We start from the raw sequence: 27,323 nt of genomic DNA, 5'->3' as shown, positions 1-27,323 counted from the left end.
ACTACATAATTTTATGAGATATACAAAAATATCTAACTTCTGAATTTTTGTGACCATTTCAAACTAAAATGAAATATAATGTGTAATTTTCCAAAGTGGTCACTTTTCGTTAGAAATCAAAGATTTGGACGATCGCATGGATGGGACAACTTTTTGGCGGATGCAGAAGACCATTTGTGCGTTGAGGACAATGGCGGACCTGGGATCGTGCGAGCGTTCAGTCGTACGGGCCTCCAATCGTAAGACGCTTTCGATTGAAAATTTTCTTTAACTTTATATTACTAAAAAATTAGAAGAAAACAATAATAATATGTTAGTCAAAGTATATTATTAACAATAAAAATGAAGTTGGTTAAATATGTTAGCAATATCAATTAGACTCTGACACCAATATATAAACATAAACACTCCGAAACTAAAGCTCTAAAGTCTAACTCAAAATTTGAAAGTGTATTTGGGTATAAGGTCAAATTAAGTAAATGGAATACGTCATGATATTAGTTTTGAGAGATACAACAAGAGTGAAATTATTAGTTCTATTGGATATATTATAGGAAAAAAATGCCGAAATTTCATCATAACAAAGAGTGCTTTCAGGGGAGCAAAATGTATTTGAAAGTAATACTATAAAATTTGATAATGATTAATCTTTAAAAATGAACATAAAGAATGTATTATCACTTTTTTGATAGAATTTTGATTTGTGGTCAAGGCGTGACCTATTTTTGTCTTTAGTGGTAAGAAATTTCATTAATAATATATTTACAAGAAATGTATGGAACCTTAATTTAATTTTTCGAAATCTCAAGGTCGGACTTGATTAAGGAGTTGGGTAACATTGACCGTATGGATTTTGCCTAAAACTGAAGGTTCGTTCGAGGTATTGAAAGGACAAGAATTCACTAAAAAGGAAGATAAGTTGCAGTTTGATGAGTTATGGTGTATTGTTTGTTTCCCAAGTTTGGGGAAACCGGAAGTTAGCCCTAGGAGAAATACACAAGTCAAAATACTTAACTCACTTTGGAAGTACAAAGGCTTATGGAGATTTTAGAAGGAACTTTTAGTGGCCGAGAATGAAACCAAAACCATCCAACTATATCTCTAAGTGTGCTACTTGTGCACAAGTGACATCCGAGCACCAAATTCCTTATGGAAAATTCAAATCACTACAATTCGGGTTAAAAAATAGGATGCAATTTCAATGGATTTCAATATAGGAGTACGACTACCACCAACAAGTAAGGATCATGACGTTATTTGAGTCATTGTTGATGGATTGACCAAGGGTGTTATTTTCTTGAAAATCAAACAATCAACTCTATTTGAAAATTTAGCTAAATTGTATGCAAATGAAGTAGTGAAGTTTCATGGAGTACCATTTGTGGGACTTGTAGAATATCACCCCTTGTTTAGGTGATTGAAGAATTCCATATAAATAGGTAAATAATTAGGGTACAACATATACATGGGCCTATAGAAAATACACATGGGCTAAACTAAAATACAAATACAATTAAAAAGACTATGGACTAACACCATTGATAGTAATATCTTATAAGGATGCATGGTTTAGCTCTTGGGAATCTCTACAAGATAAATTAGGGATAAGAATCAACTTGAGTACGACTTATTATCCCAAACGTGTGGTTAACATGAAAAGACCATTCAAACTTTAGAAGACATGCTTAGAGCTTGTGTTATTTATTTTGGAGGTAAAATGGACAAAGATTTACCACTAGTATTGGGATGCCACCATACGAAGCATTATATAAAAGGAAATATATGATGGTTTTTACATGTATAAACGCAGATAAATTCTTAACACTTAAGGGCACATGCAACCTAAAGATCTAAGTCATAACACTATTGATGTAACATTCTGTTGAACAAAAAAAAAACTCTGACCCTAGGTAATTTTGAAGATTGTAGATGAAGAACCATACCTTTTGGTTGTTGTAGTAAACAATTGAATCCTTTCTTCAATAACTTGGAAGCTAGAACCATAAGTTTCGTGCATCTGATGGTTCACACCCAACACTAGCAACAAGAAGCTTTTGAGAGAGGAGATGGGATATGAGATTTTTGGCTATCTCTAGAGTAGAAGGAGTGGCCAAAAATTAAATCTCAATGGGTCCTTTTATAGTGCAACCTGGAAACCCTAGATAACCCTAAATGGATTAAATAATATTTATTCAAATTGTTAATTATCTAGCTTCCTATTTATCTACAAGGAATATTCTAGATACCCTGGACTACCCTAGAATTCGTCCACCTCCTTCCAAGGAAGGTTCTGGACTCTTTCTTGTTCAATTATTGAACAACTACACTTTAACCCTTACACTTTTAATTAATACAATTAATTCCAAATTTAATCTAATTAATTTATGATTAATTAATAATTAAATATTACTATTTCTAATCAATATATTATTTCCTTAACATATTAATAAATTCATTTATTGTTATTTATTAATCATATGATAAATCAATAAATCAGTGTCTCTCTCTCTCTCTCTATCTCTCTTTATGTATCTATCTATCTATCTAAAACTCATCATATTCAACTAATAGGTTTGAGGGAAACCTAAAAGGACTTTGGTAATAGTTCAAGATTATACTAATTCAGTTATTGTCTTAGACAACAAATCCAACAGTCTCCCACTTGGGTAAGTCTATAATTGTAATTACCGGCATAACTTCTAAGTTAAACAGCAGAGAGCGCTTCCTCCGTTCTTCTAGATATCGCACGGACATGAGACATGGATTAAAATCAATCTCATTGTCCAAGTTTTGTTTTCCAATTTCCTAATTTGTGATGACAACATAAGACTTCAAATTGAGCACATAAATTGAGTCTTGGTTGAGCCCAACACTATAAGTCAATACCAAATCACCGAGAGGCCCAAAGATATTGCTTTTACCCTTAGGGGAAAAGGAACAGATAAAGTTTGACTCATATACTTGTATCCTTTACTTATCAAATTATACATGACACTACATTTTATAACACCAAGTTACTGATGCATTTTCACAACACCAATGCAAAATCTAGTTGTAAATTACAACTCATATATCTCTGTTTCATGAATATCAGATGTTATTGTCTCAAATTACTCGCCATATAGTCCATGAAGTAATTCTTTGAGCATGGGTTTACCAAATACTTAAATCTGCATTTCCAAGTACTCGTGAATGTTGTAGCAATACAATTGTTAGGTCTAATTCTCTTACACAATCTACAATCCAATTCATGACAGTCTTAATTCACTACTTACTTTCCAAAGTATGAGCAACTGCCGAATTGAATAATTAAATTATTCAGGAAGTAAAACATGCAAAAAAACACAAGAATAAATAATTAAGAAGGTAGTAAACAAATTCATAAACAATCTCCATTATTTAATCACCAAAATCAATTACACTTATTTTGTTACAAGATTCAAACTAATCATCTAACTACTAAAACTAATACCATCTCTCAATCTAATGCTCCTAGCATGTTGTCTATGCTTAATCCTACTTAGAGCCTTTGTGAGAATATATGCAAGATTATCTCCTGACAAGATTCTTTTCACTATGAGATGACCTTCTTCAACTCTATGTCTGATATAATGGTATTTTCTGTCGACATGTCTTGATTTTCCATGATCTCTCGGTTCTTTGGTCAAAACAACTGATCCTTCATTATCGCATAATAGTTCCATTGGTTTCTGAATGGTTTGACAACTCCAAGATCTGCAATGAATTTTTTCAACCATGTTGCGTCCTTTGATGCTTCACTTGCTGCTATGTACTATGATTCATTGGTAGAATCAGCCAATGTGTCTTGCTTGGAACTTTTCCAAGTAACTACTCCTCTATTTAATGTAAATACCTAGCTATATTGAGAATGAAATTTGTCTCTATTTGTTTGAAAGTTGGCATCACTACACCCAATCACTATTAACATATCACTGCCACCAAGCACTAGAACAATGTCCTTTGTCCTACGCAGATACTTGAGAATGTTCTTAACTGCTATCCAATGAGTTCTACGAGGATTTCCATGATAGAGGTTGACCATGCTCAAAGGAAAATTCACATTAGGGTGAGTATATGTCATAGTGTACTTGATCGATCCTACAGCCGAAGCATAAGGGACTCGTCTCATATCAACTATCTCTTCATCCGTATTTCGGATTTGAGTCTTACTCAACTTGGCATTTCTTTACATAGGTAGCTCTCCTTTCTTGGAATTTTCCATACTAAACTCTTTTTGTATCTTGTCCAAGTATGTACTTTGACTAAGTCCAACTAGTGTATTCTTTCTCTCCCTCACAATTCTTATCTAGAGAATATAGGCTGCCTCTCCTAGATCCTTCATACAGAAACACTTTCCAAGCCAAAATTTCACTTCTTGCAAGGTTGGAATGCCATTTCCCATAAGTAGTATGACATCAACATACAATACTCGAAAATTTATTATACTCCCACTAGCTTTGACATACACACATGACTCATCTTCATTTTAAAAAACCTAAACCCTTTGACTATTTCATGAAAGCAAAGATTCCAGTTGTGAGACGCTTGTTTCAACCCATAGATGGGTTTCTTAAGCTTACACGCTCAATTAGGAACCTTCGCACCAACAAAACCCCATGGCTGACTCATGTAAACATCTTCAGACAAGTACCCATTAAGGAAGGTAGTTTGACATCCATTTTCCAAATTTTAAAATCATGAAAGGCAGCTATGGCGAGCATTATCCTAATAGTTTTTCTCTTAGCCACTATTGAGAAGGTCTTATCATAGTCAACCCCTTGGGTTTGAGTAGAGTCCTTCGCAACTAGTTGTGTCTTGAAAGTGTGCACATTTCCATCTATGTCGGTCTTCTTCTTAAAGATCCATTTAGAATCAACCGTATTTCGAGCAGGTTGTTGATCAACCAATTTCCAAACTTGGTTGTCATACATAGATTTAATCTCACTTTCCATTGCCTCTTTCCATTTGGCTGCTTCAGGGCATGTTATCGCTTCCTTGTAGTTAGCTGGATCATCCAAATTTATCAGTGTTTGATCACTGATAAACATATCACCATCTAAAGTTATTCGGAAACCACAGAACTTAGGTGGCATGCTAAATCTACTAGAATGACAAATAGGTAATGAATTGTTAACTGGCTCAATTGGGATTTCTTCCTCTGGTTGAGTGCTCATGCCTTATCAGGTTTCTTCATTACTTGAATATTGAATCTTTTCAAGTTCAATTGTGCTCCCACTGTCCTCTTTGCATATGAGTTCTCTCTCATGGAATACTCATCTTCATGCTATAAAGACCACATTTTCACTAGGTCTGTAGAGAAAGTATCCAAAAGACTTTTGTAGGTAGCCAATGAAAATACATCTCTCACTTCTGACTTCTAGCTTGTCATGAGTCTCTCATCTAACAAAAGATTCACCACCCCAGACTTTGATATGTGCTAACGAGGGAACTTTCCTTATTCACATCTCGTGAGTTGTTTTGGAAACCTTTTAGTAGGGACAAGATTGAGGATATGGGCGGCTGTATCTAAGGCATAACCCTAAAAGGAAATGGGAAAAGTATCCTGACTCATTATGGAGCAAACCATGCCAAACAAGTTTCGATTATGCCTCTCATCCACACCATTAAGTTGTGGTGTCTTGGAACTCGATACTAAGATACTCTCCTCCTCTATTGGATCAGAGCATATTTATCTTCCTACCTAATTGATTCTCAACTTAATGTTTGAACTCTTTAAACTTTTCAAAGGTTTCTGATTTATGTTTGATTAAGTAAATATAGCCATATCTACTATAATCAGCTGTAAATGTTACATAAAACCGATTAGCATCTCTTATGGTGGATCTAAAGGGTCCATACATATCTATGTGTATAAGGCCCAAAAATCCTTCACCTCTTTCACAAGACCCAGTGAAAGGGATTTTTTCATCTTGCCTAAAATATAAGATTTATATTCATCATTTGTCCTTAGGTCAAATAATTCCAACACTCCATCCTTTTGGAGTTGGGCGATGCATTTCTTGTTAATGTGCCAAAGACAACAATGCCACAAGCATGCTTTGTCTTAACCATTAGTCGAATCAATGTGAAATACATTATTTCCTAAGTTATCAACACTCAATATAGTTTCTTACAAACCATTACAAGGTAAAGCTTCAAATATAAAAACTCTATTTTTATAAACCAGAATTGAACCATTCAAATCATTAAACGAGTAGTGAAAACCTTGTCTAAACAGTGAATGAAATGAAATAATGTTTCATGTCATTTCTAACAATTGGAAACAATCAATTAAACTAATGCTAACATCACTAGTAAGCATGAGTTGATAAGTCCCAATCTTGGTAATAAAAGAAGATCGTTTATTTCCCATGATCAGATTCACCTTCCCATGCTCCACCTCCTCACTTTCTTTTAGCCCCTGCAAATCAGAACAAATGTAAAAACCATCATGTATCAAGATCCCAAGAATGAGTAGATGGTGAGTTATTAGTTTTAATAATGTATATACCTACTGAAGATGGCTTCACCTTTCCATCCTTGATATCCTGCAAGTATTTGCAGGCATCTCCTCTTCTGATGGCCCTTGTCATTGTAATAGTAGCAAGTGGCCTCTTTGGGGTCACTCACAACTGGAATGTTTGAGTTAGACTTCGCCTTTATCCCATTGCTTGATGACCCTGCTTGGGCCTTGTCCTTCTAGTTGGATTTAAGAGCAGCCTTCCTTTTCTTCTTTTTTCCTTTATCAATGGAGAGAATGGGAGCATTAGAAGGAGGGACCAAATTCTTCCCTCTTAATCCCAACTCAGCAGTCTATAGCAAGTTGTGGAGTTAGGCCAATGTGGTTTCAATGTTGTTCAAATGATAAGCTAATATAAATTAATCATAATAACTTGGCAAGGAGTTTAAGATCATTTCAGTGGGAAACTCCTCATCAAAATGCACATTGAGCTTAACCAGGCACTCCATGTATCTTTGCATTCTCTCCTTCTTTCATCTTGTAATCCATGAAGGAATTGACCACTTCAAATTTCTCTTGATGAGATCTCTTGTTTTACTTTTCCACAAGGTTATTTTCCATCTCAAATTGCTAGTAGTCCTCATAGAACCTCTGCAATTCAGGAGTCATTGTGGTGACCATGATCCAAGCAACTTTTGTTGCATCATCATAGTGTTTTTTTTTGTAGGAGGCTATCTGTTCAGGTGTAGCAGTGTTTTCGTCAACTTCAATTAGTTTTTCTTCAAGTACATATTCTTTTCCCTCGAATCGAAGAGCCATTTTAATGTTGTGCATCCAATCATTATAGTTAGAGCCATCAAATGACACTTTGGACACGATGGAGAGTAGGGAGAAGCTTGAGTTGTGGGTAGATGATGATGGAGAAGAATCATCAACAGGAGTAGGCATCTATAGAGAAAAATAACATTTTCAGTTTAATGACAATTATCCTTAATTTTTTAACCCATAATAAATGATTAAGGCTATGATCCAAAATAACAATTCACAACTATGAATAGTGATGTCGTAATCTTATTGCGAATATATGAAGGTAGGTAAAAACATTTTACCAATTTCAAACTATGAAAGTCTTAGATCTTTTGAGATTCATTAAATCCATCAATGGCATGTTTAATCTCAGATTATGATTTTCTATTTTTGACTGGGATACAGAGGATCACAAACAAGATGTGAAAAACCATACAAATATGCTTGGCATTATCTATGTCTTTTATCATATCATTTTAATGTGTCGGTTAACCACACGTGCTCCATTAATCAGTTCTAATTTTTGAGATGCCCATTATTACTCTTTATAGTTACTATTAGTGTGCTGGTTAACTACACGCGCTCCACTAACTACTATAAAATAATGTGTAGCTTTATGGAATAACATACTTTTCATATTTTCCTAAAGTAACTAGGAGTCGGATTTTATAAAATATTTTAGTTACTTTTTATGTCATTATACTTGTTAATGAAGTTATTGTACTGTCATATTCATTATGCTAACGACCCTCCACCATATAACGAAGTGGTAGGTGAGAGTGGTCACCCATTCAGCCACCTTTTTATAAGCAATTTCCTTATATCCCCTTATAGCTCGACTTTGTGAATGAGGCATACGAGCAATATAACTAACTTAATCTTATACATATAATAATCAACTTTTAATATTATATATATATATATATATATATATATATATATATATATATATATATATATATATATATAAAGGTGTATTTTAAAACTTTTTCAAAATACTAGGTTTAAATTAATTTTTCAAAATTAAGTAATTAATTTAATTCAAAATAAACCAATTATGTTTTTAATCTTTATCTTTTAATTAATCAAATAATTAAATGTAATTAAATATAAGGATAATTCACAAGTTCAAGATAAAGATATCTGATTAGTAAGATAGTTACTTAGTTTTGTATATAACTAACAACATTATCTAAAGTAATTATCCCAATCAATTTATGAATTAAGCCAAAAATGATTTTAGCTGATCTGAGGGTCCACCACATTATGGCAGGCAATTTTCAAGCCGTGATCGAACGAAAAAAGATGCAGATTCGAAGATCACCATGTCGTGGCTGAAGAACACCATGTTGTGGTGACACAATAGAATGACAATTCTATTTTTCTCATTTGGGTTTTGTTCAAGTTCAATATGTACATTGTTAGACAACCATACGCTGCAATACCACTGATGGAATTTACATGTATAAACGCAGAAAAATCCTTAACACTTAAGAGTACATGCAACCTAAAGATCTAAGTCATAACACTATTGATGTAACATTCTACTAAACAATAAAAAAAAGGACCCTAGGTAATTCTGAAGCTTGTAGATGAAAAAACATACATTTTGATTGTTGTAGTAAACAATCAAATCCTTTCTTCAATAACTTGGAAGCTAGCTCCACAAGTGTCGTGCCTCTGATGGTTCACACCCAACACTAGCAATAATAAGCTTTTGAGAGAGGAGAGGAGATATGAGATTTTTTGGCTATCTCTAGAGTAGGAGGAGTGGCTGAAAAATTAAGCTTAATGTGTCCTTTTATAGTGCAACTTGGAAACCCTAGATAACCCCAAATAAATAAAATAACATTTATTCCAGTTGGTAATTATGCAGCTTCGTATATATCTACAAGGAATATTCCAGATACCCTGGAATACCCTAGAATTCATCTACCTCCTTCCAAGGAAGGTTTTGGACTCTTTCTTGTTCAACTATTGAGCAATTGCATTTTAACCCTTGCCCTCGTAATTAATACAATTAATTCCAAAATGAATCTAATTAACTTATGATTAATTATTAATTAAATATTACCATTTCTAATTAATATATTATTTCCATAACATATTAATTAATTCAATTATTACTATTTATTAATCATATAATAAATCAATAAATCATTTTTTCTCTCTAAAAGTCATCATATTCAAGTACTAGGTTTGATGGCAACCCAAAAGAACTTTGTTAATAATTTAAGAGTATACCGATTCAATTATTGGCTTAGAAACCTAATACAACAATATAAAACCCCATGTGGGCTAAGATATTCAGAGATTGACTAAGGAAAATATAGAGTTGATAGAGGTAAACATCATAGTTGTCCAATATTGGTAACAAAGCTATGTAAGTTTTAATAAGAGTCTATTTGACTTAAAGGAACGAGATTTGGTGATGTTGAAAGTATCATCTTGAGACGGTGTGATGAAGTTTCAAAGGAGGGACGAACTAAGTCCTATTAGACCATTTAATTAATCTTATAAAATTTATTTGATCTCAAGCTTTTGCGTTAGACTTGCCTCCAGAGTACATGATGCATTTCTTGTGTGCTATTTGAAGAAATAATTTTGAAATGATATTATTATATCATTAATTAATTTTAGGGTAGATTCTTCCAAAAAATTTATAGAATAGACGAAATCTATTCCTAAAACCAACACTAGAAATTTAAAAAACAATGAAATTAAACTTATGTTGGTGAAATGGAAGCATTCTTGTGGATCAAACCTCATATGGGAAATGAAGGAGCACACAAAGAAGTGTTACCCTAATTTTATGGATTACAAAGTGAAGCAAAATACAAAATCCTTTTAAGGGGTAGGTATTTGTAATATCCTAAACATTTAAGTTGGGAATTGAAGGCGATGAGAATTAAAATCATGGAACTTTAAATCGAAAAATAAGACAAGTTTAATCTTATGTTTTATGGTGGGTGGTGATTGATACCGAGTTTTTGTGTGTCGAAAGAGAGTTTTTAAAGTATCATGCTTCAAAATCCAACCCTTTGGAAAGGGTGTGGATGAATCTTAATGTAGAAAAATTAAGTTTAGGATGTTATGATATCTAATGTAAAGAGCCGAAACTTATACAATTTGTAGTAATGAAAAGTCCTAAGCAAAAAACAATGAAATGTGGACATTTTTATGAACGGTGAAAAATATATTTAAAGTACTAATCGAAAGTATAAAATATATTTAAACAAGTTACAAAACATTTTTAGATGAAAGTTATTAATTTGTTTAAAAGAGTACTGATGCAAGAAATATAGATTTGACGAAGTATATATACTATTAATATGCTTAAAGTGGGAAAATGAAAACTCAATTAATGGAGGTATAAGAAGAAAAAAAAATATGTAAGGTACATGTTGAAACACCTCTCGGATAAGGAGATATTAAAATGGTTAAAAATCAATTCTTCATCCAAAAAATTATAGTTTAAGTTTAAATCACTTGGGGACAATCATTTGGTCCCAACTCAAAATTCGTTTAAAAGTATAGTAAGGATATCAAAACATGGTATGTGAAGCAAAATTATAAGTAGATATTACATTGCATAATATATTCTAAATTTCCAAGCCCCGTTATCTTACTTCCATATTCGTCTCTAAAATGAATATATGTCAAAATACATCGTAAGGCATGGGAATGCCTTGTGAGAATACCTAAGGTTAACTCTTCAAGAGTGACGGATGATGGTGATTATCGATACTAAAATTTGAACATCGAGAATAGTTTCAAGTCAACATAACATGCCAATACTGTTATAGTGGATTCAAAGTAAATATCATAGACTTGAAAAAACTCAATATCATTACAGTTTCAAGTATGAAATTCACATCCTTTTAACCCATTTTCCAAGTCCATATTAGTCTATCTCATAGTCCAAATGCTCATTAGGATATTATACACTAAGTACTTCTCCACTCAGTAATGGTGCAGATTACACATAGCTAGTGATGGATGTTAGATCTAACGAGGGTTATAGTGGAGAACCAGATACCTAATGGGTCGCGTAAGGTTGCTTTTCGGACTAATATTTCTACCATATTTGCAGGTTACAAGAAATCCATTATGGGATAATCCATAGGGACATCACGAATCTAGCCACAAAACCATAAGCCAAATTTCCATAAAATTATGAGATCATTTAGAGAAAAAAGAGAGTTGATAAGGATCTAATACGACTCAATGGAAGATCTATATTTATACTTGACAATTACGGTTTTTGTCTTCTAAATTAGTTAAGTAAATCAAGGATTTAATAGCATAATCAATAGTTCCCAAAACTAGCAGGATTAGTCAATTTTACCATAATCATCCACTACTAGGGGCTCCACCCCTTGGACCCCGCTAGGGTCATTGCCCCTTGGACCCTACAGGGGGCACAACCCCGTTGATCCCCGTCATTTGTCATATTGGCTTATCATATAATTCGATCTTATATATGCATAAACTCCGCACTCACCAAACATATAATATATAGTACAAATTATAAGCCCCTTAACTCACATATTAGTTTCAATTACACAAATTCCTCGTGACACCAAAATCACCAACAATGGAACCCATTATATATAATCCTCCCAACACAACATCTCACTAAGTAACATGTTAACCATAACACATGTACCACGTAAAGGATAACTATCCTTATTGCATACAATGGTGATTATCTATAAATCTAACCACTCTCATCTTATAAATTAGTTATGGTTGCACATGTATCATCTCGAAGTCCAACATATCCTTACAGGATTCTATATGTATCTATCATTTATTATGGATATATTGTTTTGATTTATTAATTATCCTTTCCTATTTTATCTAGTTCTCCTTTATTTATACCTATAGACATTTTATCTTTAATATCAAGAAATTTTAATATCTATTATGGTATCAAATAGGGTTATCAACCCTAGCCTATAAACCAAACGATCATGACCAAACCCAGAGAAGACATAGCCATCAATGATGGCTTGAGAAACCAATAGATCAATGCCAACTCCATATATTACATACATACATCTAAATATCCAAAGAAGATACATGTTAATGACAATCTGAATGAAAAAAAACTATGGCGACTAGAGACACGAGATGCATAACTTCTTTTTAGCCAAAAACAAAATCGGTTTCAATGATGGTAAGTTGGAGATGCCTGAGGAAGGAATACCAAACCCGAAGATATGCACATATAGGATGCTCAAAATAACTTAGAAAGTATGTAACTTTTATCGTTTAGAAAGACTTCATATTGAATATAATTTTTCATGATGCAACAAGTAGTCAATTAAACAAACTGCAATCAATTTTAGGAAAAACCAAATATAAAAAATTAAATTTTAATAGACAAGTACTCTGGTAAACTCACATTGATTGTGTAGACACTACCACTTCACTTGCATTTAGATTCTTCTTACACATCTTCACCTATAATACACATATAAATACTTATTAACTTTCAAAAACTCCATTGATTATGACTATATTAATTTATTATTTACAAATTCATTTAATCCTTTATTCTTCATTAATCACCTTATAATAACCCTTCGGGTTGATACCAAACAACCCCTTCTTCAAATGACCAATATTTAAAATTTTAGTTTTGGCAAAAAAAAAATCACACGCCCAAGTGGATTTACTCTATAAATTCCACATGCCTCGTGTGCCCCTTGCACACACCCCCATATGGATATTTTTTTCTAATTTCACATGCCATGTAACGCCCGAGTTTCCATCTAGGCTTAGTAATGAAACATGTAACTTTTATGGTCAAATATGGTCAAGTCTTGTAGTCATTTTGTGAATGAATAAGACATGATTATTCATATATTTTGTGCTTATGTGTTTTATATGATATTAAGATATATTATAAAACAAAATAAATAAAATTTCACATATATGCAAAAATAAAATATCACTTATGGAAAATAATGTCAACCTCATTATTGTATTCATAATTAGGATCATGTATATATCTAGCACACCTCAATCCGACTTAGAACGAAGAAGTTAGGAAGCGCCAAAGTCTCGCTATAAAACCAACATGGCTACAGATAACATAAAAGGTGAATCCGTGATAGATTGATTTTTAACTTAGGAAGTCTAAACAGAATTCGTAGAATTCGTAGAATTCATAAAAGAAAATTTGTGCGTATAGGTATCGTCTAAATCTGACTTCACTAGAGGAAGTTATGATTTTTCTAAAATTCGGAGAAGTAGTGTGCGCACCGATATCGAATTTCAGATCAACATATTACTAGCGAAAAACAATCTAAACGAGAGTTCAATATCTCTTTGTTAGGATTCCAACGATATAAAACCATCAAAAACGGACGTTGAATGTGAGAGTTATGCATTTTATACAGGCTTTAATAGGCTAAGCCTGTGTAAATAAAATAAAGTCAAAATTACCCAACGGGGTCTAAAGAGAAGTTGTAGATCTTGTCAAGAGATTTCTATGGATATAAAAAACGTCAAAAAAATGAACCTTGTATGAAGGATTTAGGCAATTTTGAAAATCTAGAAAAAGTCATACGTGCATGCACGTCACACATATCTTGCACGCGAAGTCAACCACGTAGCCCCACCCAGATCATGCCACGTGTTGGCAACCTAATGGATCGACATCACCCTTATATGCAACACGCCTCGTGTTGCACAATGCATAATACTCCAAACTCACCTATAAATACCAACTCATTCTTTCACTCCTACCCACACCCTCCAGTCGATATCTCTTTGAAAATTTTGATAGTTAGCCTATTTTCGTCATCCTAGCCTGCGGTGAAGCTCTGCGATACCCTCGAGTGCTCAGTTGGCCATAATCTTCGTGTAAGAAGGACCTTAGTAAGTATTCTACCCATTTAGATTCCAATTCTCATCTATAGTACTATGTAAGTGAGCTACACTTACTCTATACTTGTGTAATTTATAATTATAGTTGTAAGTCGTTACTAGAATCTTATAATTAAGATTTATCAACGATTCCAAGTTGTTATGTTGATTGATCTACTATGGGAGAGGTGTCTGTAACGGTCATGTCGGCTTGGTTGTTGTATTTCTGAAAGATAATATGTCGAAATGATCTTGCCTCCCAACTGTCGTGTCTGGCTGATCCTTACTTGATTGATCTTGAAGTAGGCTTTAGAATTGTTAAGGAATCTAAACTCTTCAGATAATAGTTCTACATAGTATTGAACTAGCCTATGGTGTAGCATTATGTACATCTAGGTATTTCGAGAAATGTGTAAGGAAAAGTTCTACCCAATTCACCAATCACCAGACACTTTGTCAAGTAAGTGCATAGTTATTATCAAGAACATAATCTTAACTTAAAAATATCTATATAATAAATGTTGCTTCTATTATCTGTGTTATGTGCTACTTTTACAGATAAGATAGTAACATTTGGATTAGGAATTATTGTAGAAATCAATTGCCTTTAGATATAGGTCTTGCCTTAGATTAGGAATAAGACTTATAGCGGACTCCTTAGTGTCGACTAGTCTTGACATCGATTAGGTCTCATAGTTGGGTTAGAGTGTGGGACTAGATCGGAGTGTAATCTTCCCCATATTGGGATGACCAGAAATTGTGGGTCCCGATCAGACAACATGGTGGTATGTCTGGGTCACCGGCCAGAGTAAATGACCAACACCTGGTTGTTCTATGCCTTCTTGTGAATTACGTTGCTAGCATGGCTTTATTACCCATGGAAGTAGACGAAATGGAAAGCCATATTCATCAAAATCTCTAAACATTTGTTTCCTTATACGACTTACATTAGCTAAGCACTCCCCTAGTAAGCGTAGTCAAATAGTTGCTTTGACAGTTTATCCGATAAGGTGATTCTTCCAGATGATTGTCAAATTCGTATTTGTGAGGATCGGTTGCGATTGGGTAAATGGTCTTAGGACAACTTATATATTTACACCTAATATATGTCTTGCATAATGATATTTTATCATTAAAATATTATGAGCTTCAAAACCCTATGTATCTCACCAGGTTTCCTAAACCTGACCCACTCATTTTATTGCATCACAATTCACATGTATGTTTGGATATAAACAAATGACATCCTGAAGATTTTAATAAAAATAACTTTTATGTTTCAAAATTTTTTATTTAACTGGGTACTTCCGCATTTCAATACTTAAAAGTGTAAAGAAAATTTTTAATTGGTTTTGAAAAAATAGGGGATGTCACAGTTGGTATCAGAGCATTAGTTTAAGCGAACTATGAAAATTTAGGAAAATTTCAGACTTAAACTTAGATACTAAGTATGATCAGTAAGATGTGCGATAGATGCCTTAGTTGCTTTAGACACTTGCCTTAGGACACTATAGGAAGATGCCTTAACTATATGCTAAATATATGTGGTAGATAGTCTATTTTCTTTATCCTAAAAATCTTTCCTCTATGAATTTAGTACTCAAATTCCATGACCATCACGTGGAGCAGTAGATTCTTCACAAATGAAGGAGGTCCAATGCATCAAAACGTCGTAGCAGATGTTGTGCAAATCCTGGTGAATGAAGCTCGGGTGATGATGCAAGAAATTATCAATCACCAGCAACATGAGTATAGGGAGTTATTAGCTCAGGAGCTAGCTAATACTAGAGGAAGAGAGCTAGTAGTCATTGAGCCAGTAGTTTTTGAACATGTCAACAACAGACCAATTCCTTCACATGCTATGATGGTCCAAGAAGGAAATAATGATGTCTTAGAGAGTTATCAGGGACCAGAGCAACCTAAAGTTTAGAGAAATGATAAATACAGAGGCAATTGCAAGTATAAGGATTTTATGACTTACAAGCCAAAATCATTTAAAGGGAAGGAAGATCTCATATGAGTCATGGATTGGATATCGGAGACGGAGTTGGCTATCTTGACGTGTGGATGCATAGGAAAGTTACAAACCACCTATGTTGTGAGGCATATAAAGGGTACGCCGATGCGTTAGTGGAACACGTTGGGGAAGATGTTGAGCCCCAATAAGTCATTACAACTGACTTTTGACAAATTATTTATCCATTTCAAGAGGAAGTTCTTTTCGGCTGAGAAGATGTTGGAATTAGAAAAACAATTCCTAACTTTGAGAACAGGAATCATGTCAGTGGGTGAGTACACCAACTCATTCACTGATAAAATGGAGTTCGGCATACGACTCATTCCAAACGAATAAACCAGGATTGATTGGTATGCCAAGGGGATACCATGGGAGTACATTGTGCTAGTAAAGCACACACTTACCATCAAAGCGGTCGTCTGGGCTGCAAAGTATGTCAAAGGGATGGTGAAGAAGAGACCTACCAACATAACTGAGGTTGGTGAGAAAATATAGGTTGAGGGAAGTAACAACAACATCAGCAAGAAGAAGAAGAATAAGTTTACAAAAACAAACAACAAATATGGAAGCAACCAAGAAGGGAAGTGGTTCGACCAATGCAAGAAGAAGCATTTCGACGACTGTGCCATTTGCTTCAAGTGTAATAAGCCAAGCCATATTTTCACAAATTTCCATGTGAAAGGAAGAGTTTTTTTAATTATGGAGAGGAGGGGAACATGAAGGCGGAGTACCTGAAAGCGGAGAAGGTGATCCCAGGGATGTTATAACCAATGCCCAAGGGCAAGAGCTACCAAATGACCCTCAACAAAGATATAGAACAAACCAATGTTGCTTTTGGAAACTTAGACTATCATCGCATAGACTAAGTACCCCTATCTTAGTAGAAGTAGCTAGTGGTAGGAATATGCCTATTAGCAATAGGTTAGAGGCCATAACTATTTATTTATATGGGAATGAATTCGTTGAGAGCTTTTACCTTTTGAGTTAAGTGAGTTTGACGTCATTCCCGGCATGGATTGGTTGGGAGAGAACCTCCCAGACATCTTGTGAGGACGGAAGATGGTGCACATCATTCCACCTGGAAGAAAGCCATTCTTTGTTTACGGAGATAAGAGTAGAGTGAAGTCTGGAATCATCAAGATGATGAAGGCCAGAAGATGCTTATCGAAGGGATGTTCGGCATTCCAAGCATATGTAATCGATGTGAAGAAGGAGAAAAGGGTAAGGAATGATATACCTATGGTACGAGACATTCTAGAGGTATTTCTAGATGAATTAACAGGATTACCACAAGAGAGGGAGATAGAATTCAGAATCAGCTTGTTGTGAGGCACGATGCCGATTTCGAAGGCACCATATCGTTTAGCGTCGATGGAGATGAAGGAGTTAATGACACAACTCCAGGAGTTATTGGACAAATGTTTTATAAGACCTAGTTCATCACCCTGGGGAGTTCCAGTACTATTGGTAAAGAAGAAAGATGGTATTATTAGAAGGTGTATTGACCATCGGTAGTTAAACAAAGCTACGATCAAGAGTAAGTATCCTTTACCTAGGATAGATGACATGTTCGATCAATTGCAGGGAGCAACCATTTTCTCCAAAAATTGATCTTAGGTTAGATTATCACTAGTTAAGGATTAGGGAGCAAGATATCAAGAAGAAAACCTTTAAAACTCGATATGGACACAATCAATTCATTATTATGCAGTTTGGACTAACAAATGCTCTAGCAGCATTCATGGATCTGATGAATCTAGTTTGTTAACCTTTTCTTGATAAATCTGTAATAATGTTCATAGAAGACATCTTGATTTACTCCAAGAACAAACAAGATCATGGAAAACATCTCAGAGAAGTACTGGAAGTCCTTAAGCGGGAGAAGAATTATGCAAAGTTCTCCAAGTGCAACTTTTGGATATGGGAGATTCAGTTCTTGGGTTATGTAGCTAACCAGGAAGGCATTATGGTTGACCCAGCTAAGATATAAGTTGTAATGAAGTGTGAAATACCAAAGATTCCCACTCAAAATCTGTAGTTTTTTGGGATTGACAAGCTATTATCGAAGATTCATCCAAATTTTATCTTCAATTATGGCACCATTGACAGCCCTGACCAAAAAGGGAGTTGTCTATACATGGAGTGAGAAGCAAGAAAGAGCTTTTGATGAAGAGATTGTATGAGGCACCAATCCTCGTCCTACCAGAAGGAACTGAAGATTTTGCAGTTTTTAGTGATGATTCTAAGATTGGATTGAGATGTGTCCTTACCTAAAGGGACAAAGTAGTAGCTTATGCCTCAAGATAGCTTACTCCCATAAGCTGAATTATCCGACTCATGATCTAGAGCTTGCAGCAGTGGTTTTTTCCATAAATATATTGATGCATTATCTTTACGGAACCAAATACAAAAGCGATGGATGGATCTACTCAAGGAATACGATTGCAGGATACTTTACCACCTGGGTAAAGCAAATATCATAGTCGATGCCCTAAGTAGAAAGGTGATTCCTGAAGGAAAGAGAGATAGTTCGTTGAAGATTGAAGAATGTCAACGATTATAGAGAAGATCAAAGAAGCTCATACAAGGGCTCTAGTTGAGAGTGATCTGATGAAGGAACGTCCATACAAGACGTTCATGTTTGAAGAAGACAAGAAAGGTTTGAAGATGTTTAAGAATCGCATTTGGATGTCAAAGATCGGTGGGATACAAGATCTTCTCATGGAAGAATCTCATAAGAATATGTATTCTACACATCCAGTAAGCACCAAAATGTACTTATACTTAAGGCCCTATTATTGGTGGCTAACAATGAAGATCGAGATAGCAACTTACGTGCGGAATACATAACTTGTGCGGGAGTGACAGTACAACATCATAAGCCATATAGGATTGTGGAACCCTTGCCAATACCCATAGGAAATAGGATGATGTTACCATGGACTTCATAACAAAGTTTCCGAAAACAAAGAGAGGTCACGACATGATATGGGTTGTAATAGACCAACTTATGAAGAATGTGAATTTACTAGCCGCATGAGAGAATTGGTGTATGCAAAAGTTGGAAAAGACCAATGTAAGGGAAATCGTAAGGATTCATAGAGTGCCCTTATCTATAATGTCAGATAGGGACGGTAGATTCACCTTTAGATTTTGGAAAAGTCTGTAGGAGGAGTTAGACACAAAGTTGTGTTTGAGTATTACCTATCATTCACAAACAAACGGACAAAGTGAGACAAGTATCCAAACCTTGGAGCATATATTGTGGGCATACACCTTAGAGTTTCCGGGTAGTTAGGATGACCATCTATCCTTGGAGGAGTTTTCTTACAACGATAGTTATCACTTAAGCGTCAAGATGCCTCCCTACGAAGCACTATATGGAAGGAAGTGTCGAACGCCGTCGTGTTAGCTAGAAGAGGAAAATAATCATTTTTCAGGTTCGGATATAGTGCATCAAGCTACCGAAAAGCTTAAAGTCATTAGGGAAAGGATGTTAGCTACCCAAAGCCATCAAAAGAGCTATGCAGATAAGAAACAACGACCGATAACATTTGATGTAGGTGATCAAGTGTTACTTAAAGTCTCGCCATGGAAGGGACTTATTAGATTCGAAAAGCATGGGAATTTGAGTCCTCGTTTCATAGGACCATTCAAGATACTTCAAAGGATAGGGAATCAAGCTTACAAGCTTGAATTTCCTACTGAATTGGAAGGTATTCACATTTTTCATTTGAGGGAGTACTCGGGAGAAGAAGTGGATATGCTTCCACTTTCAGAGTTAAGGATCGACGAAGATAGGCGGCTTGAAGAGCCTATAGAAATTGTTGACCTTAAGCCAAAGAATTTATGTCGTACAATTATTGATTTAGTGCTAGTGCGATTGAAACACCCAACAGGGTCAAATCTCACCAGGGAAACAGAAAGTGATATGAAGAGTCGCTATCCACATTTGTTTGCTAACACTTGATTGCAAGGCAGAATCATCCTAAGGGGGAGAGAATTCTAACGCCCACGTTTCCATCAAGGCTTAGTAACCTTTGTGGTCATATCATGTAGCCATTTTGTGAATGAATATGATAGGATTATTCATATATTTTGTGCTTATGCGTTTTATATGATATTAAGATATATTATATAATAAAATAAATAAGATTTAAAATACACGTCAAAAATAAAAGATCACTTAGGGAAAATAATCTCAACCTAGTTATAGTATTCATAATTAGGATCATGTACATATCTAGAATGCCTCAATCCGACTTAGAACGAATTTAGGAAGCGCCAAAGTCTCACGATAAAACCAACACTGTTATGGATAGCGTACAAAGTGAATCTGGTATAAATTGCTTTTTAGCTTAGGAAGTCTAAATGAAATTCATAGATTTCGTAAAACGAGTTCGTGCATATGGGAATCTTCTAAATCTGACTTCACCAGAGGAAGTTATGATTTTTCGAAAATTCGGTGCAACAGTGTGCGCACCGATATCGAATTTTAGATCAAAAGATTGTGAACCAAAAAAAATAACGAGAGTTGAAGATCTTATTGTTAGGATTCCAATGATATAAAAACCATCGAAAATGGACACCGGATGTGAGAGTTATGAATTTTATACTTGCTTTATCAGGCTAAGCCCGTGTAAATAAATTAAATTCAAAATGAGCCAACAGAGTCTAAAAGAAAGTTGTAGATATCGTCGAGAGATTTCTGTGGATATAAAGAATGTAAAAAACAGAGCTTGTACGAAGGAGTGATGCAATTTTGAAAATTTGGAAAATGTCACACTCACACACATGTCGCGCGTAGTCAACCACGTAGCCCCACCCAGATCGTACCACGTGTTGGCATCCCAGTGGATCGTCGTCACCTTTTTGCGTGATGTGCCTCCCGTTGCATGGCATGCAAGACTCCAAACTCACCTATAAATACCAGCTCATTCTTTCACTCCTCCCCACACCCTCCAGTCGATATCTCTCTGAAAATGTTTATTGTTAGCCTATTTTTCTTCATTCAATCCTATAGCGAAGCCCTACAGAACCCCTCGAGTGCTTAGCTTGCCATAATCTTTGTGTAGGAAGGACCTAAGTCAGTATTCTACCTGTTTAGCTTCCGATTCTCATCTATTGTACTTTGTAGGTGAGCTACACTTACTCTGACCCTATATAATTTATAATTATAGTTGTAAGTCATTACTAGGATCTTATAATTAAGATTTATCAACGATTCCAAGTTGTTATGTTAATTAATCTGCTATGGTAGATGTGTCTTGAATGGTCACATCGGTTTGGTTGTTGGATTTCAGAAAGACTATATGTTGAAATGATCCTGCCTCCTAACTGTCCTGCCTGGTTGATCCTTACTTGTTTGATCTTGAAGTAGACTTTGAAATTGTTGAGGAATCCAAACTCTTAAGATAATAGTTCCACATAGTATGAAACTAGACTAAGACATAGCGTTATGTGTATCAAGGTCTTTCAAGAAAGGTGTATGGCGAAGCTCTACCCGATTCACCAATCACTAGACACTTTGTCAAGTGAGTGCATAGTTATTATCAAGAACATAATCTTAACATAAAAATATCTATATAATAAATGTTGCTTGTATTATCTATGTTATGTGCTATTTGTAAAGATAATATAGTAACATTTGGATTAGGAATTGTTATAGAAATCATCTGCCTTTAGATATAGGTCTTGTCTTAGATTAGGAATAAGACTTATAAAGGATTGCTTAGTGTCGAATAGGCTTGACATCGGATAGGTCTCATGGTTGGGTTAGAGTGTGGGACCAAATCGGAGAGTAATCATCCCTATCTTTGGATGATGAGAAATGGTGGATCCTAATCAGAAAACCGGATGGTATGTTTAGGTGATCGACCAGAATAATTGACCAACACTTGGCTATTATAGGCGGTCTTTTTAATTGCGTTGCTTGTGTGGCTTTATAACCCATGGATGTAGATGAAATGGAAAGCCATATTCATCAAAATCTCTGAACATTAGTTTTGTTATATAACTTATACTAGCCAAGGACTCCATTAGTAGTTGTAGTCAAATAGTTGCTTAGACAATTCATTCGGTAAGGTGATTCTTACATCTGATTGTCCAATTAGGATCTATGAGGATTAGCTGCGATTGGGTAGATGGTCTTAGGACAGGTTATATATTTACACCTGATATATGTCTTACAGGATTGATATTTTATCATTAAAATGTTGTGGGCTTGAAAACCCTATGTATATCACTAGGTTTCCTAAACCTAGTGCACTCATTTTATTGCATCACACGTAGTGGGGCCAAAGTTGAAATTACCTAGTTAGGATGTTGAGTGGAATAAAGGATAGGCTTGTATTAGTTATTTAAGGATCTTTTTATTTACGCTGTAATGTATGTTCGGATATAAACAAATGGCATCCTGAATGTTTTAAAATATTAAGTTTTGTTATTTCAAAATTTTTTATTTATTAGAGAACTTCTACATTTCAATACATTAAAGCATAAATAATTTTTTTTGAATTGGTTCTGAAAAATAGGGGATGTCAAATGTCCTATATGCCACCTATTGGGCATATTTTCATACCATGTTTTTGTTTCCCATTTTCCTTGCCTTTGCAAATTTGATTCCACAACACTTTTTATACTGTCAATTGAACCAAACTAACAACAGTTTTATCATGACAACCATGGACTTATAAATTCATTAATAAATGAATTTTTACGTTAATTCCATGAGCTAAAACACATGTTATGACATTGTTTCCAAAAGCTCAAGAAGAGGAGTTAGGGAGTTTTTTTGCACTAATTTCCTTCCGTGACTCAGCTAATTCAAGAATTCCTATATTATGATCATATAAGGTACTTTATATACTAACTCTATGATCATAAATCATTCACACTGATTCATTAACTCCCAACCAACAAATGTAACAATTGGTAAAAATAGGAACAATCGTGCGATGCTATGTTTTGATTATTAAGCAATATGAGTATTTTATCAAGAAGGGTTGAAGGAATTTAACCTCTTTTATTTAAATAAGTTATTGTGAAATATAAAACAAGTAACAATTGATAAATTTCGTTATGATGTATGACTATGAACCATCACCGGTTTGTGAAATTAGCATATAACATCATTTAAACGCAACAAACTTAATTTTTTTATCAACATGTCTCTAGTTGATAAGTAAGTTAGGTTCTATGTAAAACGTTTGCTTAATAAATGTGAAGGATCTAAATTTGACAAATATACGAACCAAAGTGACAAAACGTGTTTAACGATATGGTTAACCGATTAAATGTCACGAAATTATACATTGGTCAATAAATTTTATATTTAAATAAATAAAAATATAAAATGAATTATTATAAGGTATAATTAGAATGTATTTAAGTGTTTTTGAATAAAAAGAATAAAACATAAACATTAAAGTTCAGATTCACAAAAACTACATTGTTATTTTATACTAAGTATACATGTATGTATTTGTACATATGTATTATTATCTAGTGAATGACTAGTAATGGGTCATGATTTAAGTGATTTCATGTAAGGAATATGATTTTTAAATCAATTAAGATAAGAGAATTGGTGGATATATGTGCCAACTTAACTAATAAGTGCTTAATCACTTAAGACATTTTACTAAGAATGCTAATTAATCCCTCTTCTAATTTTAGAGATTAAGACCTTTCCTGTCCTTAACTAGAACTCCTAACTAATTAAATAACTAGTAGTTAGTTATTTAACTAACTCTATCCCTAAGCAACCACCCAAGCAAGTGGCTAGACAAGATCACATCACTTAAACTCACATCCCATCACAAGCTAGTCTAGGTTTTGTCCCCTTATCCTCTTCCACTCTTTCCTCCTTCATATCCACGAAATTTCATCTCATTTTCAAGCACAAGAATTTCCTTCCAAAGCCATCAAAACCATGAACTAAAGGGCTGTTGTCCCTTTTGTGTTTCAGCCACCATTTCACCCATCTACACCTTCCTTTTGCTTGATATTTTTACCACCAAATACCCCTGGGAGTTAGTTGTTATGATACTCAAAATTATTGATTCAAAACAGTGAGTAAACTACCCTTTTTCTTGCTCTTTTGCTGTGAAATTTTCGTGACAGCAACATAGCCAAAAGAGTGGCTGTTTTGGAGCATCAAACCAACAACCAAAAGTTCATCTTCAACCTTCCATTCTTCAAGTCTTCACATAAGGTGAGTTCATACCCCTACATTTTCATGTTTTCTTCAAGTTTTAAGGGGGGGGGGGGGGAATACAAGTTAGAACACTAAGCATAACTTAAATTTAAATGACAGCTTTCTACAGAAACGTTGAGTCCTGTTCACGGACTGTTTTGACCATCTTAAACTTAATATCTTTCAAAACTGTACAGTATGCAAATAGTTCAAGTTTATACCTTTCTAAGGACTACTCGCACACGTTCATAAGATTTTTCTACAATTTATGGCGATTTTTATAAAACTGCCTGTCATTTCAGAAGTGATTTCGGACCAGTCTGTGAAGATGTTCATTTTTACACTAGTTTGAGACCACTAAAAATCATAATAAAAATTAGGAACAAAGTAGGCTCATTTTATAGACTCTCAAAGGTGACGGATTCAGTTATTGACTTACGATAAGTTTTCTATGAGTTTTCTAAAAACAGGAACAGTAAAGGGTAAAACTGTCAAAAGTGGTTTATAGATTTATTAACACCTTCTAACATTTTTGAGCAATGTTTATACATTAAGGAAGTTAAAACACAATCATTTAAATATGTTTAATTACCATTTTTACAAAAGTGATAAGTACAAAAAGGTCTTTAGTATCAAACTTAAGGATTATTTCATGCAAAGTTTCTAATAAAAACATAAGAATATGAACAACAATTACGAAACATACCAAATCATCTTTTAAAATTGATACATACATATATATATATATATGTATATATATATAACCATATACATATATATGTTTTGTTTACAAACTTGTCTTCTACATCAAAAATATACATATATAGTTTACGAAACTCTACTCCATTTGTATCCTGTTGAGCAAAGGGTAAAATATTGTCAAATGCATATCTAAAGATTTCACGTCGTTTATCATAGCTATCCCAGTCTTAGGGGATGATCATTTAAACGAACATTTTAACACGTAAATCTGTTTTATACTAAGTTTTGTGAGACATCAACTTCACGTACGCATTTCAAGTCTTGTATTATATACCAGAATCCCTTGGAGGGGGATCATGGTGTTTTTGTATAGATCTATACGGGCTTGACAACCCGCGCCCTGACTGTTAGCTACAGTCCACCACATGGGGTGACAAACGTCAGAACATTCCAACGCCTGAAGAACGTTGTGTATAGGCATTTCTAGTCAATAGCATGGTTATAAAACTCACATGGAGTATTAAAAACACACTGATTTACGGGGTTTTTCAGACGTATTGGAAATTTTATACGTACATACATTTTCTAGAAACAAACATTGGTCTTGAATGAAGGCTACATTTATGCTAGTAGAAAATATAGGATTTTCTAGGAACAAACAAACAAGAACAAAACATTTCATTTCATACAAACATTGTCATTTAATACTTATGAAACTCACCAGCTTAAATGCTGATCTACTATTTCAAAACTACTTGTATGTCCCAGGGATTCAGTAATTACAGGTAACAAACAGGTTTTAAAGAAGGGATGTTGCGGCGCCAGTTTAAATTCATATTTTGGCATCATATTGTAATTGGTTTTGAACATGTACCTTTTAGAAATGTAAACTTTCAATTATATATATGATGGTTGTATTGCTTTCTTTACTATGTATTCATTTGTTACGTTACCACATGAAGTCATCCGCCCCCGAATGTTTCCGCCGTTCCGGTTTGGGGGTGTGACAACAAAGGAATTACTAATTGCATTCCAAAGTCAATGATTATCTATTTTACAAACTAAAACACATAGAGTCACTTTGGATCCATTCGTTTGAGTCCGAAAACCATTCTAACTTCATTTGAAAACTAATTTATGATCTAAAATACTTAATTAGCATAAATTCCCAAGATAGGAGTTGATTTCTTCCTCAAACTCCATAATTTCCCTAATTCGATGATTGAAAGCCTAGTTTTTCATGAATGAATCATTTAAGCTCCACATTAGGGCTCGAGCTTTATATTATGAATCTAATACTAGCATAATTCCATATTCATCAATTTGCACCTTATTTCTTCCACTAGCATCATAAATATAGGATTCAGGATATATATCTCATAAAAGCTGCAAATCATTAAATCGGTGATTGTATGTACTTTGAATCATTGATAAATTGTTATTGGGATATGAAATCAAATGAAAACACAATATCATATTACATTTTGTTTTTGGTAGCTCACCAAATCCCTAACTTGGAATTTTTGAAGAGATTATCTTGGATTTATACCTCTTAATGCTCATCCTTCCTTCTTGTAGCTCCAATTTCTTCAAAACACCTTGAATCAGCTTCCGATTTATGTGTATCTATAAAATTGTCATTTTGTAATGTCCCGATATTCAACCCAAAAATTTCATGTTTTAGTTATTCAAAATATTCATTTACATCAGAGTATTTATTACATTATGCGGAAACATGATTGCGAATGCGCGTATGTACAGTCGAACCTCGCCCTTCTTATGAAACAATGAAGTTCCTGAAAAACATTTATAAACAACTGCGTAAGCGTTAGGCTTAGTGAGTTACCCTAATAAACTATATACCATAATACTTACACATGCATACAAATAATATACATATTTTATACTTACGTCCGACACACCATTTTGTCTTCAACACGAGTTTATGTGTACTTATAGCCTACATGTCATTTCGTTAACATGTGTCAATGTGTATGTACGACCTACATGGCATTTCATTAACATTTGGGCCTATAGGCTCCATACCTTTTTCATTCCACTATCATCCCCTAACTAAATCGTAATAACTTATAAGCGTATAAACAATCACACATATATATACTACATATTCGGCTCTACATGCACATAGAACACTATACTATGGGCCTTACATTGCTAGTTTTTGTATCCTAACATACATGGATATATACTGAAATACATAATATAGTGAGATGAACTCA

The 27,323-nt window shown here is 34.2% G+C and overlaps 1 long non-coding RNA gene across 1 annotated transcript; it reads left to right on the top strand.

Annotated features, from left to right (window-relative positions):
- The first annotated feature begins 62 nt into the window (after positions 1–62).
- Positions 63–26,012, top strand: LOC145040255 (uncharacterized). The gene is made up of 2 exons (XR_013679890.1): positions 63–239; positions 25,852–26,012. It is a non-coding gene; the product is annotated as an uncharacterized LOC145040255 (long non-coding RNA).
- Positions 26,013–27,323: the final 1,311 nt, after the last annotated feature.

The sequence above is a fragment of the Lactuca saligna genome, chromosome 4, assembly GCF_052625555.1.
Source record: "Lactuca saligna cultivar CGN05327 chromosome 4, ASM5262555v1, whole genome shotgun sequence".
Classification (NCBI taxonomy): domain Eukaryota; kingdom Viridiplantae; phylum Streptophyta; class Magnoliopsida; order Asterales; family Asteraceae; genus Lactuca; species Lactuca saligna.
This window is presented reverse-complemented; position numbering and strand designations above follow the sequence as displayed.